Genomic DNA, 17,661 nt, shown 5'->3' on the forward strand with positions numbered 1-17,661 from the left:
TGAAAGATAAATGATGATATTGACAGCATTTTTGAAGCTTCAGCTTCTGTGTGGGACCAAAGGAAGAGATGTTTATTAGGTGCAAGGTCTATATTTTTTTTGTAACACATATAATTTGAATTGTATAGTCAGTTCATTCAAGCAACATATTTACATGGAGCATTGATTGCGGAGTGAGATTTGGTTGGTTTGTATAGGTTAGTGTAAAGCCCTGATATATCCCAGAGTAATTTGGGAAGAGAACAAAAATGTATTTGCAAAGTCCTCTTGAGAGACTGGGGAAAAATGTGGAAATATTAAACTTCATCACCGTGGGAATTACTGATATTCTCACAAGCATTGGGTACCACCAATTTAGAAGGCTGAGCCCTCGATATTGAGGCTTACCCTTATGAAGCTTGTTACCGCAAAGGAGAGGCTAAGCTTATTCATATCTGTGCCTGAGTCACCCCCTAGAAAACCTATTTTGTTGCTCAGATGTGGCCTCTCTCTAAGCCAACCCTGTGGGTAAAGTCACTGCCATTCCCCTATGTGGGACACGACTTGCAGGGATGAGCTTGGCCCTGGCATTGTGGGATTGAGAAAGCTTTCTTGGACTAAAAGGGGGAAGGGAAATGAAATAAAATAAAGTTTCGGTGTCTGAGAGATATCAAATAATGTCAAGATGTCATTCTGAAGGTTATTCTTATGCATTATATAGATATCCCTTTTTAGTTTGGAGTGTATTGGAATAGCCAGAAGGAAATAGCTGAAACTGTTGAACTTCAACACAGTAGCCTTGATTCTTGAAGATGATTGTATAACTATGTAGCTTATATGATGTGACTGTGTGATTGTGAAAACCTGGTGGCTCCCAGTGTATGGACAAATGAGTAGAAAAATGAGGACAAAAAGTAAATGAATAATAGGGAGGGATGGGGGTATGGGATGTTTGGGGTGTTCTTTATTACTTTAATTTTTATTCTTATTCTTTTCCTTGTGTGATAACGAAAATGTTCAAAAATTGATTTTGCTGATGAATGCACAACTATACAACGGTACTGTGAACAGCTGATTGCACACTGTGGATGATTGTATGGCTTGTGAATATATATAAATAATCTGAATTTCTTTTTTTTTTTTAAAAAAAAAAAAAGAATAAATGTTAGAGGGCCAAGTGCTTAACAAGCCTTAGCCTACTCTTTTCCTCAAATGTAAACCAGCCTATTTCCATTTTGATTATCTGTACAAATTCATGAGGCTTAAATTATAAAGTGGAAAAAATCAGAAAAGAATACTCTGTGAAGTGAAATGCAAGGTGTCTTAGTTTGCCAGAGCTGCTATCACAAATTCCACAGAGTGAGTCTGCTTAAATAACAGGAATTTATTGTCTAGCTCATAGATTTGTGCTAGAAGGCTTACATGCTACCAGGGTTGATAGAGATCTGGGGATGGCAATCTCTGGGATTCCATGGCTTGCATGTATCTCTTCACATTCATGGCAATACCCTCTCCTTGCTCAGTTTCTGTGGCTTCCAGTTCCTCTTTATAAAGCCTCCAGCAATCCAGATTAAATGCCATTATCATTCAGTTGGGACACACCTTAACTAAAAATAACATATTCAAGAGGTCCTGCATATAATGGGTTCACACATACAGGAGTGCAAATTAAGAATAAGTTTGTGTCTAAACTGGTGTACGTAATTCAATCTACCGATAAGGGAACTTCTTCAAATTGATGAAGGGCATCTATAAAAAGCCCACAGTGAACATCATAATTAATGGTAAAAAGACTGAAAGCAGTCATCCTAAGAACAGGGACAAAGATGCCTTCTCTTCCCACTTCTATTCAACATGGTGTTAGAAGTTTTAGCCAGGCAAGAAAAATGAAATGAAAGTTTCCAGGTTGGAAACGAATAAGTAAAACATTCTCTATGTCAGATAATATAATCTTGAACATAGAAAATCTCAAGGGACATACACCATTTTTTTTTTTTTAATCTGTGTAGTTAGTAAATGAGTTCACCAATAGAGGATGAAGTAAGATCAATATACCAAAATAACTTGTGTTTCTATATACTAGCAGGGAACAATTTGAAAATTAAACTAAGGTAACAATTCCATTTAAAATAATATTAAAAATAATAAAATACCTATGAATAAATTTAACAAAAGAAGTAAAAACTTATACTCTGAAAACTATAAAACATTGTTGAAAGACGTCATAAGCAAAAGGAAATACATCCTATGTTCATGGGTATCAGAAGACTTATATTGTTAACATTTCAATATTCATTATTTGGCCTACATATGCAATACAATCACTAATAAAATCCCAGTTTGCTTTCTACAGAAATTGACAAGTAGAACTAAAATTTTTATGGAAATTAATGGGACCCAGAATAACCAAAACAGTTTTGAAAAGGAAGAACAAAATTGGAGGACTCACACTTCCTGATTTTAAAATTTACTACAAAGCTATATTAATCAAGATAAGGTGGTACTGGCAAAGGACAGAAATAATATATCAATGGAATAGAATTGAAAACCCAGAAATATTCCCTCACAGATCAACTGAATATCTACAAGAGTGGCAACTTAATTCAATGAGAAGGGAATAGTGTTTTCAACAAATAGTCCTGGGGACTACTGGATATCTACATAAAAAGAATAAGGTCGGATTCTTACCTCATACCATAAAAAAATTAACTCAACATGGTTCAAATACCTAAGCTTAAACTATGGAACTCTTAGTAGAAAACCACACATTCAGATATTTGTGAGCCTAGATTATGCAATGATTTCTTAGATATACTGTCAAAAGCACAAGTGATAAAATAAAAAAAATAGATAAATTGAACTTCATAAAATTAAAACTTATTTTTCAAAGGACACCATCAAGAACGTGAAAAGACATCCAGAAAATGGGAGTAAATACTTGAAAATCATGTATCTGAGAAAGGACTAGTATCCAGAATGTATGAGGAACTCTTACAACTTAACAAGAAAAAATGACATATACACCAATTTAAAAATGGGCAAAGGATTTGATTAGATATTTCTCCAGAGGTATACAAATGACCAATAAGCATATGACAATATGTTAAGCATCCTTAGTGATTAGAGAAATGGAAATCAAAACCACAATGGATGCCACTTCACACTTCACACTCATTAGGATGATCCAAACAAACAAACAAACAAACAAACAAACAAACAAAAAACAAAAACAGATTATAGCAAGTGTGGGTAAGAATGGGAAGACATAGAAACATGCAGACGTTGCCTGTGGGAATGTAAAATGGTGCCATCACTTGAAAGTTTGGCAATTCCTAAAACAGTAAAACATGAACTTAACATGTGATCCAGGAATTCTACTCCTTCATATATATATATACAAGAGAACAGAAAACATATGCTTACACAAAACACTAATGTTAATAGTAGCATTATTAATAATACCCATACAGTGAAATATTATTCAGTCATAGAAAGTAATGCTATACTGAAATATAGTGGTTTAATTTGCTAGGCTGCTGAAAGAAGATACCATAAAATGGGTTGGCTTTTAACAATGGGAATTTATTAGCTTACAGGTTTACAGTGTTGAGGCTCTGAGAATGTCCAAATCAAGGCGTCACCAAGGCAATTCTTTCTTCCTGAAGACTGGCTGAAGCAACCCTTGACTCCTTTGCCACATGGCTAGATGCATGGTGGTGTCTGCTGGTCTCTCTCTTCTCTTCTGGGTTCCATTGCTTTCAATTTCTTGCTTCCATGAATTTCTTTGTCTTTGTTTGAATTTTATTCTCTTATAAAGGATTCCAGTAAGAGGAATAAGACACACCCTGCATGAGATGGGTCACAACTTAACTGAAGTAGCCTTTATCAAAAGATCCTACTTATAATGGGCCCACATTCACAGGACTGGATTAACTTTAAGAATATACTTTACACAGTGTCTTCTCATAAGACTAAATTTTTCCTCAGGCTATTGTTAAATTTTTTTTAAATGGAAATGGCTCACATAACTAAATGCATTTTTTAACTTGCTGTGCCTGAATGGGATTGATAATTATCACCCTCCTGTAGGACTTTCCATTAATATGCATTTCATTTCATTCATTTGCATCAACTTAAGAATCACAAAAAGCAGCAATTTTTATTATTAGCCTATGTCCCATGATTTTTTTGAAGACACATGTCAGAACTTACTGAAATGAAAACTGAAATCCTATCTGATTTTAAAACTGTTACTAACAGCTTCACTTGGTACCTAGATGTAAACTGTAACCATCTGTGTCATAGTTTTTATAGCATTTGGAATTATTTCTTTTCCATTAGGCATGTATACTGCATACAAGTCTCTTAAATATGTGAAATACCCTAGTACTTTTGAATTAGAACTACCCCCCACCCCAGTGTAGTTCCTCTTAATCATTACGGCCTCCTACATATAATGATCTCCAGTTAGAGATATCTATAAACATTTTAAAAATTAATAATATATTTTTAAAAAATCAATTCCTAACTTTAGAGAATGGATAAATTAAAGTAAATGTGAAGAATAACATTTTGTAGAGAGTTGAAGGAAAGGCAACCAATAGTATTTCAGATCAATATAGTGCATCACAAATTCTGACATTTGTATTTTCTGCTAGTTCAAAAGTGGTGCATTCTTTAACATAAAGCAAACTTATTCATCCTTAGTCATAAAAATTGGTTGTGTACTCATCTCAGCAATAAATTTGTTGAAAAAAATAATTAAAAAAAAGGAAAAATATGGAGGCTTTTAGAGACCTTGGAGAGCCGGAGGACACCAGTGCCCCAGGAGGGGGAGTCCAGAAGCCTGGGTGCTCTATCTGACTGAAGGACAAAACCAGGGGGCCATGGACTGGCTCTGAAAGGAGGCTTTCTTTCCTTTTTTTCTCTCTCTCTCAACCTGAGTGGCCATTTTCAGTTTGCAGCACTCTGACCCAGACAGGGGTGGAGTTGCAGAGTTAGAGAGACAGAGGAACTATTCAAATACAGAGGATAACTCCCTAGGTGTGTATCTTCCCTAAGAGGAAGAAGGTGGGGCCCAGCTCTAGTGCCAGCCCACCCTTCAGAACTCAGACCCCAGGGCCTGGGGGAAAACTGTCAAAACAGAAAAAAAACAAACTTAAATTAAAGGGGCCACACCTCATTACACCAGTCAGGAGTGACAGGCTGGCAGGCATCACAGGCTGGACAGGTTAGGAAAAACACAGTGGACAAAGGCCTCACAGGAAACTCTGTCAATCTTCTAAGACACAGCCTGAGGGAAACTTTACTCTGAATATAGCCCCACTCTGAAACTTGTACCTGGTCTGATCTGGGAAAACCTGATTGGGGTAACCAAGGAAAGCAGATGCCTAGTCAACAAAAAACTACAAATTACATTAGGAAAAACAAAGATATGGCCCCGTCAAAGGAACAAACTTACACCTTAATTAAGATAGACTTGAGATATTGTTTCATTTTAATGAAACAATTAAAGATTTCCAAAGAAATATGCTAAATCATATCAAAAACCAAGTCAGTGAGTTCAGGGAAGACATGGCAAAAGAGATGAAGGATATAAAGAAAACACTGAGCAAACATAAGGTAGAAATTGAAAGTTTGAAAAAACTACTGGCAGAATCTATGGAAATGAAAGGCACCGCACAAGAGATGAAAGACACAATGGAAACATACAACAGCAGAGTTCAAGAGGCAGAAGAAAACACTCAGGAACTGGAGAACAAGACACCTTAAATCCTACACAAAAGAACAGATAGGAAAAAGAATGGAAAAATATGAGCAATGTCTCAGGGAATTGAATGACAATAGGAAGCACATGAATGAATGTGTCGTGGGTGTCCCAGAATGAGAAGAGAAGGGAAAAAGGGCAGAAGCAATAATAAAGGAAATAATCAATGAAAATTTCCCATCTCTTATGAAAGACATAAAATTACAGATCCAAGAAGTGCAGCATACCCCAAACAGAACAGATCTGAATAGGCCTATGCCAAGACACTTAATAATCAGACTATCAAATGTCAAAGACAACAAGAGAATCCTGAAAGCAGCAAGAGAAAAGCGATCCATCACATACAAAGGAAGCTTGATAAGACTACGTGTGGATTTCTCAATAGAAAACCTGGAGGCAAGAAGGAATTGGTGTGATATATTCAAGATACTGAAAGAGAAAAACCACCAACCAAGAATCCCATATCTGGCAAAACTGCCCTTCAAATATGAGGGACAGTTTAAAATATTCTCTGACAAACAGATACTGAGAGAGTTTGTGAACAAGATACCTGCTCTACAGGAAATACTAAAGGGATCACTACAGACAAATAGCAAAAGACAGGAGTGAGAGGTTTGGAACACAATTTTGGGTGATGGTAGCACAGCAATGTAAGTACATGAACAAAGGTGACTCTGAATGTGGTTGAAAGAGGAAGGTTTGGAGCATGTGGAACACCAGAAGGAAAGAGGAAAGATAAAGACTGGGACTGTATAACTCAGTGAAACCTAGAGTGCTCAACAACTGTGATAAAGTGTACAAATATGTTTTTACCTGATGGAAAACAAATGAGTGTCAACTTTGCAAGGTGTTAAAAATGGGGTGGTATTGGGGAAAAAATACAATCAAGGCAAACTAGGGATTAGTTAACAGAAACATTGTATTATGCTTCCTTTAATGTAACAAAGGCAATATACCAAAGCTAAATGCCTGTAAGAGGTGGATATAAGGGAGGGATATGGGATTCTTGGCATTGGTGATGTTGTCTGACTCTCTTATTGTACTTTGGTGTAATCCTATCTTTCCTTTTGTTGTTTTTCAGCTGACATTTTTTTCTTTCTTTTTCTTTTGTCTCTCTACCTTTTTTGACTCTTCCTCCTTCTTTGTACAAGAAATGGAGATGTCATTATATAGATAGTGGAGATGGTGGTGAATGCATAAGTACGTGATTATACAGGGAACCATCGATTGTTTACTTAAGATAGACTGTATGGTGGGTGAATAAAACCATCTTAAAAACAAAACAAAACAAAACAAAACAAAAGGGTTGATGAAGAAACTTTGAGGGCACCACATTGAGTGAAATAAGTCAGACACACAAGAACAAATATTGCATGATCTCACTGATATGAACTAATTATAGTATGGAAACTCATAGACAAGAAATATAAGCTACCAGGATATAGAATGAGGTTAAAGAATGGGGAGCGGTTGGTTATTATGAGCAGAATGTTCAACTAGATTGAGCTTAAGTGTTTGGAAATGGACAGAGGTGATGGTAGCACTTTATTGTGAGACTAACTAACAGTGCTGAATGGTGTGTGAATGTGGTGGAAAGGGGAAGCTCAGAGTCACATATGTCACCAGAAGGAAAGCTGGAGGTTAAAAGATGGGAATGTATAAAACAGTGAATCTTGTGGTGGACAATGCCCATGATTAACTGTACAAATATTAGAAATCTCTTTCATGAACTAGAACAAATGTATGACACTATACCTGGAAGTTAATAATAGAGGGGTATACATGGAAAAATATACCTATTACAACTATGTACTACAGTTAGTAGTATTTTAACATTCTTTCATCAACAGTAACAAAAGTACTACACAATACTACGAGTCAATAATGGAGGGGTGGGTGGTTAGTGGTATGAGAGTATTTGAGTTTTCTTTTTCGTTTTTATTTATTTTCTGGACTAATGGGTACATAGCTGTGTGATGGTACCATGGGCAATTGATTGTGCACTTTGGATGATTGTATGGTCTTTGAAGAATCTCAATAAAATTGAAATTAAAAAAAATATATATTAACCTTTGGAAAATTTGGTCAAAGGTTATACACGTTCTTACTTCTCTGTGTGAAATTACATCAAAATAAAAAGTTAAAAGAAGAAAACAAAGTTACCAGTTCCTAAAAATCTGAGACTTAGGAAGATGGAAACATGCTAATTTTTATGAATTAAAAAAAAAAGGCAAATCCAACTGTTAAGGTGAGTATAGTCATGAAAGTAAGGGACCACTTGAGAGGCTATGGCTGTAATGTAGGAAGGAGTGAGTAGAAGATTGGGTCAGCTAAATACCTACCAGCTATTGCAATACTGGTAACAGAAACAGCATGTCAGTTTTTCCATCTAGAAAGTCAATGGATTAGATATGATGATCTCTTAAACATTCAAGACTTAATAACCCATTAGTATTTGAGATTTCTATAATAGAAGGTCCATCCAATTAGAGTAAAATAATAAGTGCAATAAGAAATACAAACAGTCATCACCTATACCAACATGGTTACTTCTACTCCTTTTTTAAACACTTGTGTTTGTATTTGCAAAGCTGCAGTGGAGTTGAGTGTGTATTATAACAGTCACAACAGAAGAAAGATGGCACACTTAAATTAGTATAACTTGAAGAGGATTTATAAATAAAGGGACTAATTAGAGATGTGTACTCAGGTCGTAGGGGACCCACAAGGAAAAGTGCAGGAATCTTGGCTAGCAGACATGGAGCAGTCAGTACCATAGTACAAGAGGAGGAAGAGTTAATTGGAATTGGAATTAGAAAGAGAGTCTTATAGAGCAGGCTCTTTAAAAGCAATAATGACCCATTATGGAGACAAATGCCAGGCTAGAGTTACCTCACACGGGTAGAACCAAGGCAATAAATCCCCCAACCTCACTCTTGTCCCTCATTCTCCTCACTCCCTCTAATCTTCTGCTGGGGTTCTCAATTATCCAAAACAGAAGAGATCCATATAATTTACCCTTCCAGGGAAGAGAGCAGGGGAGAGAAAGATGAAGCATAGTTCTGAAGGGGCAACTGGAATATACTTGGCACAGAAGGCAATGAATACTGGCTTGATTTATTTATTCATTTCTTCATGCATTTATTCACTCATTTATTCAATCATTTAAAAAAGGATCATTTTGCAGGGTTGTTGGACTTCCTCACCTGGATTGTTGCTGATGCTCTCACAAACATTGGGGACTGATGGCTTGATGTGCTGAGCCCTCTGTCTTGGGTCTGGCACCTTATGAAGCTGGTTGCTGCAAGGAGAGGCTAAACCTGCTTATAATTGTGCCTAAGAGTTTCCCCCTGAGTGCCTTTTTGTTGCTCAGATGTGGCTCTCTCTCTCAACTAATCCACCTTGGCAGGTGGTCTTGCTGCCCTCCCCACTACGTGGGACCTGACTCCCAGGGGTGTAAATCTCCCTGGCAATCAGGATATGACTCCCGGGGATGAATCTGGACCTGGCATCATGGGATTGAGAAAGTCTTCTTGACCAAAAGGGGGATGAGAAATGAAATGAAATAAAGCTTCAGTGGCTGAGAGATTTCAAATGGAGTTGAGAGGTCACTCTGGTGGACATTCTTACATACTATATAGATAAAACTTTTTAGGTTTTACTATATTGGAATAGCTAGAAGTAAATACCTGAAACTACCAAACTCCAACCCAGTAGCCTTGACTCTTGAAGATGTTTGTAAAACAATGTAGCTTACAAGGGGTAACAGTATGATTGTGAAAACCTTGTGGATCACACTCCCTTTATCCAGTGTATGAATGGATGAGTAGAAAAATAGGGTGGGATGGGGGAGGGGTGATTTGTGTGTTCTTTTTTATTTTTATTTTTTATTCTTATTCTGATTCTTTCTGGCATAAGGAAAATGTTCAAAAATAGATTGGGGTGATGAATGCACAGCTATATGATGGTACTGTGAACAGTTGATTGTACACCACGGATGAATGGATGATTATATGGTATGTGAATATATCTCAATAAAACAGAATTTAAAAAAAAAAGGATCATTGAATTCTTCCACTGTGCCAAAAGTAGTAATAGATATTGGGTATATGGTGAGTTTGGAGAGAGAGTTTTTCTGGTAATGTATAGAGACAAAACCCCTATCTTTATCCTAATCTATACTGTAACCCACTAGCTGTTGTACATAGTAGATTTAAGAAATTTTATTCCATTAGAGCTAGTCTAGTTTTAATTTCATTATGTTCTCCTAATGAAGAGGAGTCTGGACTCTTTCTGTAAACCCTGTCTGAAAATGAAATGAGCACAAGGAAGTTTCACACACCCAAATGGGTATGAAGATTCCTGGAAGTCTATATGTTGCCTGATCACATAGAGGGAGAATATGGCCAATTAGGATACAAGCTGTTATCCTAGACCAAATTTTGTTTAAAATCCTACCCAAATGACTCCAACAGACAGACCAATGGCCATTTCCATTGATTTAGACATAGATTAATGATATAGTAGGAATAATTGAAAAATAGAAGTCAGTTTAGAACACTCCTCAATCACAACACCCCAGTGGCTTGGCAGATCACTAAGAAGCAAAGCAAAATTCCAAAATATCATCTATGAGGACCAAACAAATTGAGTCCCCTCTCCTAACTACCTCTCCATCCTCATCTTCACCTGAACTGCACCCCCATTTCTCACCCTGACGTCCGTGCTTTTCCTTGAACAGGCCAAGCAACTCAAGGCCTTTGAATTCCTTTACCTCTCCCTAGAATGTTTATACAAAGATATCTGCAAAGCAAACTCGAACACATCCTCATTTTCTGTTCATCTGTCACTTTATCAGTGGTGCCTTCTCTGATCACCTGACACAGTCAGAACTTCTCCCTCCCCTCTAGCACCACCAAGATTTTCTTGAACCTGTTCCCTTGCTTAATTTTTCTAAATAGCATTTATCACTGTTAGTATAATATACATTTTACTTATTTATTTCTCTACAGTCCTTTTATCCCAACTAAACTTTAAGTTCCAGAAGGGCAGAGATTTTGGTCTGTTTTATTTGTGGTTTTATCTCCAGGGCTTAGAATACAGTCTGACACATGGGAGATGTTCAAAACAATTTGTAGAGTAACTGGAAATTGATACTTTGAAGTTTGGGTAGTAAACTTAAATATATGGGTGACCAGGTAATAATTTCACACCTCATTAAAGTTTTATCTTAAAAATTAGGAGCAGACAAGGAGATTCTTGGAAGTGGTTGGCCATATAAATGACCAACCTCATAACCAATAATACTGGAATGAAGGTCTCCTAGAAAAATAAAAGATTGAAACTCACAAGAATTAGATGGTGAAGGAAAGTAGAGACTTTCCTGCTTCACAAAGAAGGACTATGTAACTGCCTTCCTGGTGGATAATGAGAAAAATATGAATGGAACCTGAAGAAAAAAGTATTATGAAAGACTATATAAATTTCATACAAATAAGCAGCTGACTGAATGTGGTGCCAAGAAAATCTCTGGTAACAACAATGGAAAAGTGTGTTGCACGTTTATTAATAGCTACCATATTAGGGGTAACAAAAAAAAAAGAAAAACTGTTGATTTTCTTTCTTGGTTTATCCATGCATCTAAAATAATTACATGTCTATTATTTAAAATATTTAAGTAAATAGAAACAATACGATAAGAATCATATGGAGTGAGCTTTGTGTAGAATTATTTTGTCTCATTTAAATAAAGTTCAAACATTGTTTTTGGATGTATTGTTTCATGAGACCCTTTTTACAACTCTGTGAGATGGGCAAGAATGCAGGAATTACTGCTCTTCTTTCACAGGGTCATAAAACTTAGTTTCAGAAAGAGGAAGTCTACTTAATCATGGGCACACTTGTACAAAGTGTAAAATTGAGATTTAAAGTTAGGTCTTCTGATTTTTAGCCAATGTTTATACACCAAGATCCTAACATACACATTTAAATAATGTCTCTTAAATAGATTGAAACAAAAAATGTTCACATGCAATTTACAGTGGTGATAAAGACCATGATTTCTTTAGATATCTCTACAGTGCCTCATTCTGCATAGAGCAAAGTAGTTAACAGATTCATTTGCATGGATAGTTCATCAGAACGTAGAAAAACTATAAGTAAAATGTTATTCAAGACTTAATTTTGTAACTACATAGAATTAATTGGTTTTATGCAAGTCTCAAGAACCTAGGGAGAAAACACAAATTCATTTTAGAGCTGATAATAGTGAAGGAAGTGAATAGCTGGAAATAGTCTAAGGTATTCAATTTCAGGAAAGCAGTTATATATCCATGGAAATGTACTGTATTTTGATCTGGGCATTATTTGAAATGGTGTGTTTACTATTAGTTATTCAAGGAGCACACTTAAAATCTGTGCATATAACTGAAAATCTATAATTAAAATATGTGTGTGTGTGCATGTGCACTTGCATAACAGGGGTCAATAAACTACTGTCCTTGAGCCAATTCATCACAGCCTGATTTTGTAAATAAAGTATTATTGGAACACAGCCACACTGATTCCTTTATGAATTCTTTAGGGCTACTTTCATGTTACAATTGCTGAGCTGAGTAGTTGCAACAGAGAATTTATGGCTTGCAAGCCTAAAACAGAAAATTTTTGCAGTCCCTGGGTGTGTCGTATTTGTTACTTATGTTGTGGAGGTGACAAGTCAGGGAGTTACTGTAGCAGTGTTGGTGAGAATTGGAAATAAAAAATATGATGAGTGAGGGAGAGGGAAATGTCTAGAAAATAGTATATCATGAAATATAATTATACTGTGATCTGGAGTGTTCTTCTGTGTGAGCTCCCTTTTGTATACACTTACTGGGCAGAGATTTACCTTAGTAATTTGAAAATTCTAAGTGGGTTGAATGATCTGATGTCTGAATGTCACCCCAGATTTCTGATTTAATTGATCTTGAAGGTAAAATGGACATCAAGGTTTGGGGGAATGATCTCATATTTAATCAAGTGGTTAAAACTACTGCTTCAGTGTATGAGTCATTTTATGATAGTTAAAATATAAGACAAATATCTAATTATATGTGTGTATATATTATTTTTTGCATGGAAAAATATTAACTATTCAATTGTCAAATTTTTTTTCTACCATGTTGAAGTAACAAGGTTATCTATCTTCTTGTATGCTACTCCTTCCTACGTCATTTTAAAAAGCCCATATAATTTCCTTTAAAGAATATGAAAGGGAAGTAAAATGAAAGTAGTTTTAATTGTTTTGCATTTATACATGGAAATGTTCAGCCTCAGCTATTGTTGAAGACATTACAAAGCATTCAGAAGCTTACATCAATCTCAGGAATCACTACAATGGCTGTGAATGCCACAGGAACAAAAGCAGACTGATTGGGTTGTATTGTTTTGGATCCTCAAATACCATGAGCAGTGTGGTTGGGATATGATTTTAATGAAATACTAAACAACACTTAGTAAAACTTTGAAGAATACAGTACAATGATCCCTTGATTTCCATATCAGATGCATTCCTGGAAAATTTATTGCAAGTTAAATTCTTGAGATCCTGTGTGCTTATGTGTGAAATGAAATTAGTCTATAGGAATATATTATTTCAAAAGGACTTTTTACCTAAATATATGTCCAAAGATCATTCTTAAAGGCATCCCAGATGAAGGAAACTCCTTCTGCAGGATAGTCCTCAACACTGTAGGATGCCAAGCAGTCTTGATCTCCCACCAGTAGCAAAGCCCAGTGACCGTGACAATCAAAATTGTCCCCAGATTCCAAAATACCCTCAGAGAGAAGTGCCACTTCTACTGAGAAACACAGGTGTAAGTGATCTATTCATAGTTACTATTGTCATTATTAGCTTTATTTTTATGATATCTCATGATCATAGCTGAATCAATTAAGAAATCATGTTTATTGAGGCTACTTAATATAAACTCTTCCCTTTTTCTGGAAAGTTTGATAGTTGCAAGTGCTGGAATTGTATGGCCATCTGGGAGCTCCAGGATAATGCAACCTATTAAATTCCACATCCATGATAAAGGTCAAATATCATGACAAACCAAAAAGTTTAGCTGGGATGTGTGTGGATAACATGAAACATAGTGTGGAAACTCCAGAGTATGTTCTGAACACCCTAAGGAGTGACATCCAATTTTTGAGAATAGAAACTCATGTGAAAATTCCAGGTCCAGCACCCTAGATGTCAATTGTTTTCTTTATTTCATAACAACATATGAACAAATATACAAAGACTTGTTCAGAAAGAATTCTAAACACAGAATGCAAAATATGCAAATCTGGGTGGAAATGAGAGAGTCAAGACTGAAATAAAAAATTTGTTACTGTCAAGCTTTGTCTGACCTCACGTTAATCTGTGATGACTGATCACCACTATGACACAGTGGTGGAAGGTGTTCAAGAGAACAACAGATATACTACCCTATAAACTTGATACATGTGAACAGGGAGGATGCTCAATAACATGCCCTTCTCAACTATCTCAGTTCAAAGAGCACACAAAAATGAACTGCAACAAATGTGAAGAAGAAAGAAAAATGAACATCTTTTCTTTATCTAGACTGCTTCCCCTTAAGATCTGGATTAATTTCAGGCCCTACTCAGTGAAAATGGCTGTGTTAAGTCATCTGACTATTCTATGTTTTTTCTTTAACATGCCCTCAAATATTCTTTTTTAAAAATATTATTTTAAAAATATTATTTTCCCTAAATGATGTTTTCCTAGCATTGGAAGAGAATGTTACATAGATAAGCTGATTCTTATGAAACAAGAAAAGCATGTTATGAAAGGAAGAAACAAAAGCACTTAGGAAAGAAAAGTAGTTAACTAGAAAAGATTCTTTATAGGAGTGTAAAAACTTATATGGATTTTAAGTAAATATATAATTTTTTAAGTAAATATTTTAAGTAAGCATTTTTAAGTAAATGTATAATATTTACTTAAAATATATATTTTATATATTATATAAAATATATAATATATGTAGTAATATATGAGTAAAAACTTACCTTGGTTCCCAAAGGAAGCAAGATTTTGGATAATCCATTGATAGTGGAAAAATAACAGTTTTCTTCCATGATTTTCGTATCTGCAAAAGTTATTGCATATTTTCAGACTTCAGCATTACAAAAATCAGGGAAATGTATAGGAAATAGGTCAAGGTTTACTAATTTGAGGAACCAGAAGTAGATAATGTGATCTTCCATTGTAATTTTTAAAAATTTATCTTCTGTACTAAAGTTTCAAAGTGTTTTTACTTTTTTTGAATCCTAGACTGCTGGATGTGAGATTCACATTTAAGCATAACAAAGGCATGAGAAGGTGTCAGCGTTACTTCCACAATAAAAATAAAAGTAGCTAATTTACAGGTAGCACTAATATGTGCCAGGCACTATTCTAAGTTATGAACCTGTAATAAAGCATCACATCATTCTGTAAATGTTGTTTATCATTATCTTGATTTAAAGATGAGAAAACTGAAGCACATGATGGGTATGTGAATTGTCAAAAGTCAGAGTGAATAAAGAAACATTTAAAAAGCAATTATATAGTATTTTCTATTCAATTTTAATTATTGTAATTAAGATGTGATTATAAAGAGAATTTATTTTCTTTAATAGAAAAGAGGGTTATATTTTATTTTCCTGGTATATAAATTACTGCAGTTGTATGTTCTATGTCCTTTAATATTATTTGGGCAAGAAAATGGATGGTACTGTGTGTAATTGTTAAGGACTTGGTCATGCCCAATGAAAAGAAACCTCCCAACATAAAATACAAATAAAACAATAAAATATGCATACATAAATACATATATATGTGTGTACATATATTTTATATATAAAATATTTCTGAAATAAATTTATATAGAAAATGATTAGATGTTAATCACATTTAATTATGCACCCTGTTCATGGAGAAGATTCAGTATCTTAAATTGTCATTCGTGTTCCTGAAAATCATCTAAAAAACCAATGCTATCCTATGGAAGTTACGAAAAACTTTTATCATATTGTCAAGAATATCTAAAATACCCGAAAGAAGAATGAGGTGCATGGGCTTATGTAACAAAATAAGAGAACCTATCATAAATTCTATTAAAAAGATTATATGATATTAGTGCTGGAGATTGCATATATTTGTGCTGGAATAGGAATATAGGCTAATAGAAAAGAGTATAAAGCCCAGAAACAGATTTCTATATATTTGCCAATCCAATATGTGATTGAAAAATTAGTAGGGAAAGGAAGGACTATTCAAAGTTGATAATGAAAAAATTGACTTCATATGAAAGAAAAATGAGATTTGATCATTACTTCCTATCACACACGACAATCAATTCCATGTGGGTTAAAGATTTAAATATGAAAGGCAATACCTTGGAACTTTTAGAAGAAAATATAGGAGAACATATTTATGAACTTGGAATAAAGAATAACTTTTTAAATAAAGCACATAAAAGCTAAACTATAGTTGAATATATTAATGAATTTGAATAAATAAAATTGTAAGAATTTTTCAATTTCTGCAGAAGGAGAGAAATGTTAGTCCTGGACGGGAAGAAAGTGTTTGCAGCACATATAACCTACAAAGGATTTTTATTCAATAACTTATTAAAAACTGTTACAAAGAGAAAAGAAAAAGACAATCAATAGAAAAATAGGGAAATTAAATATCAAATATTTCACAGAGGAGGAAACATGAAAGACAGGGGGTAGAGAGAATTTCCACACTTGAAAAAGGCCCCCACCTAAAGCCTCAATGCCTGTAATGGGAGAAGTCGATAGGAAAACCTGATGCCTCATGCTTGATCGTGCCTCTGCCAGTCTCATCATCATCACTGGGTGGCATCAAAAGGAATGCCAGGAGTTTTGTATACTCAGAGAATGAACAGTTTTCCATTGTCTTGCCTGCCTCTACACCTCTATCTCCATCCAATAATGACTGCTTGGTCATAATACCTGCTGTTGGAACATCTCATCAAGCTTTTGTTCTCAACTTATATCATTTCCCACTGAGGACATGCAGCAATATCTGGAGACAATTTTGGTTGTCACAGCTGGGAGTGGGGTGCTCCTGGCACCTACTGCATAGAGACCAGGGATGCTGCAAATATGCTACAATGCATATAAAAGTCTCCCACACCCAAAAAAGAATTATCTGGCTGAAAAGTCATTAGTGTTAAGTTTGAGAAACTGTGTATTATGGAATTGGTGTCCTATGGCTTTTGCTTACTTAGTACTTAAGTAAATATTTCTGAATTATAGTTAAAGCACTGTTATAATTACTTTTTTTTTTTTTTTAACTTTCCCACAAAACACTAGACAAAACTAAGGTATAAGCCCTGTTTTTTTTTTTTTCAAACTCAGAATCCTTAGCACTTTACACAACCCCCTCCACATAGTGAGTAGTAGATACTTGCTGATATGAATAGAAATAAGTAATGAGATCCTAAACTAGGACAAAGAATTGGGAGTAAAAAAGAAGAAAACTGATATGAAAGACATTGCAAAGTTAGAATCAATATGATTTGAAAATTGTTTAGGATGCTAAGGAAGAGTTGGGCATCAAAAAGATTTTGACACAGGTAAACAGGTGGAGAATAAACGCAGCTTTGAAAATGTTATGTTTATTTGCTGGGTATAAAATACCATACCAGGTTGTTTAAAGGACAGAAAGAAATAGGAGTTTCAATTATATCAAGTATTCAGAGTGATCTACACAGATTGCTGCATCATCTACAAATATGAAGCTCTGCTAAGCATTAGTTTTCCAGGGAGATCATTTAGAGTGAAAGAAAATAACAGCTAAGGCAAATATATACCTATATTGTACTTGGAATGGCTGGTGGAAGAGTATGAAA

Source organism: Choloepus didactylus, chromosome 2, assembly GCF_015220235.1.
Source record: "Choloepus didactylus isolate mChoDid1 chromosome 2, mChoDid1.pri, whole genome shotgun sequence".
In the NCBI taxonomy this organism is placed as follows: Eukaryota; Metazoa; Chordata; class Mammalia; order Pilosa; family Megalonychidae; genus Choloepus; species Choloepus didactylus.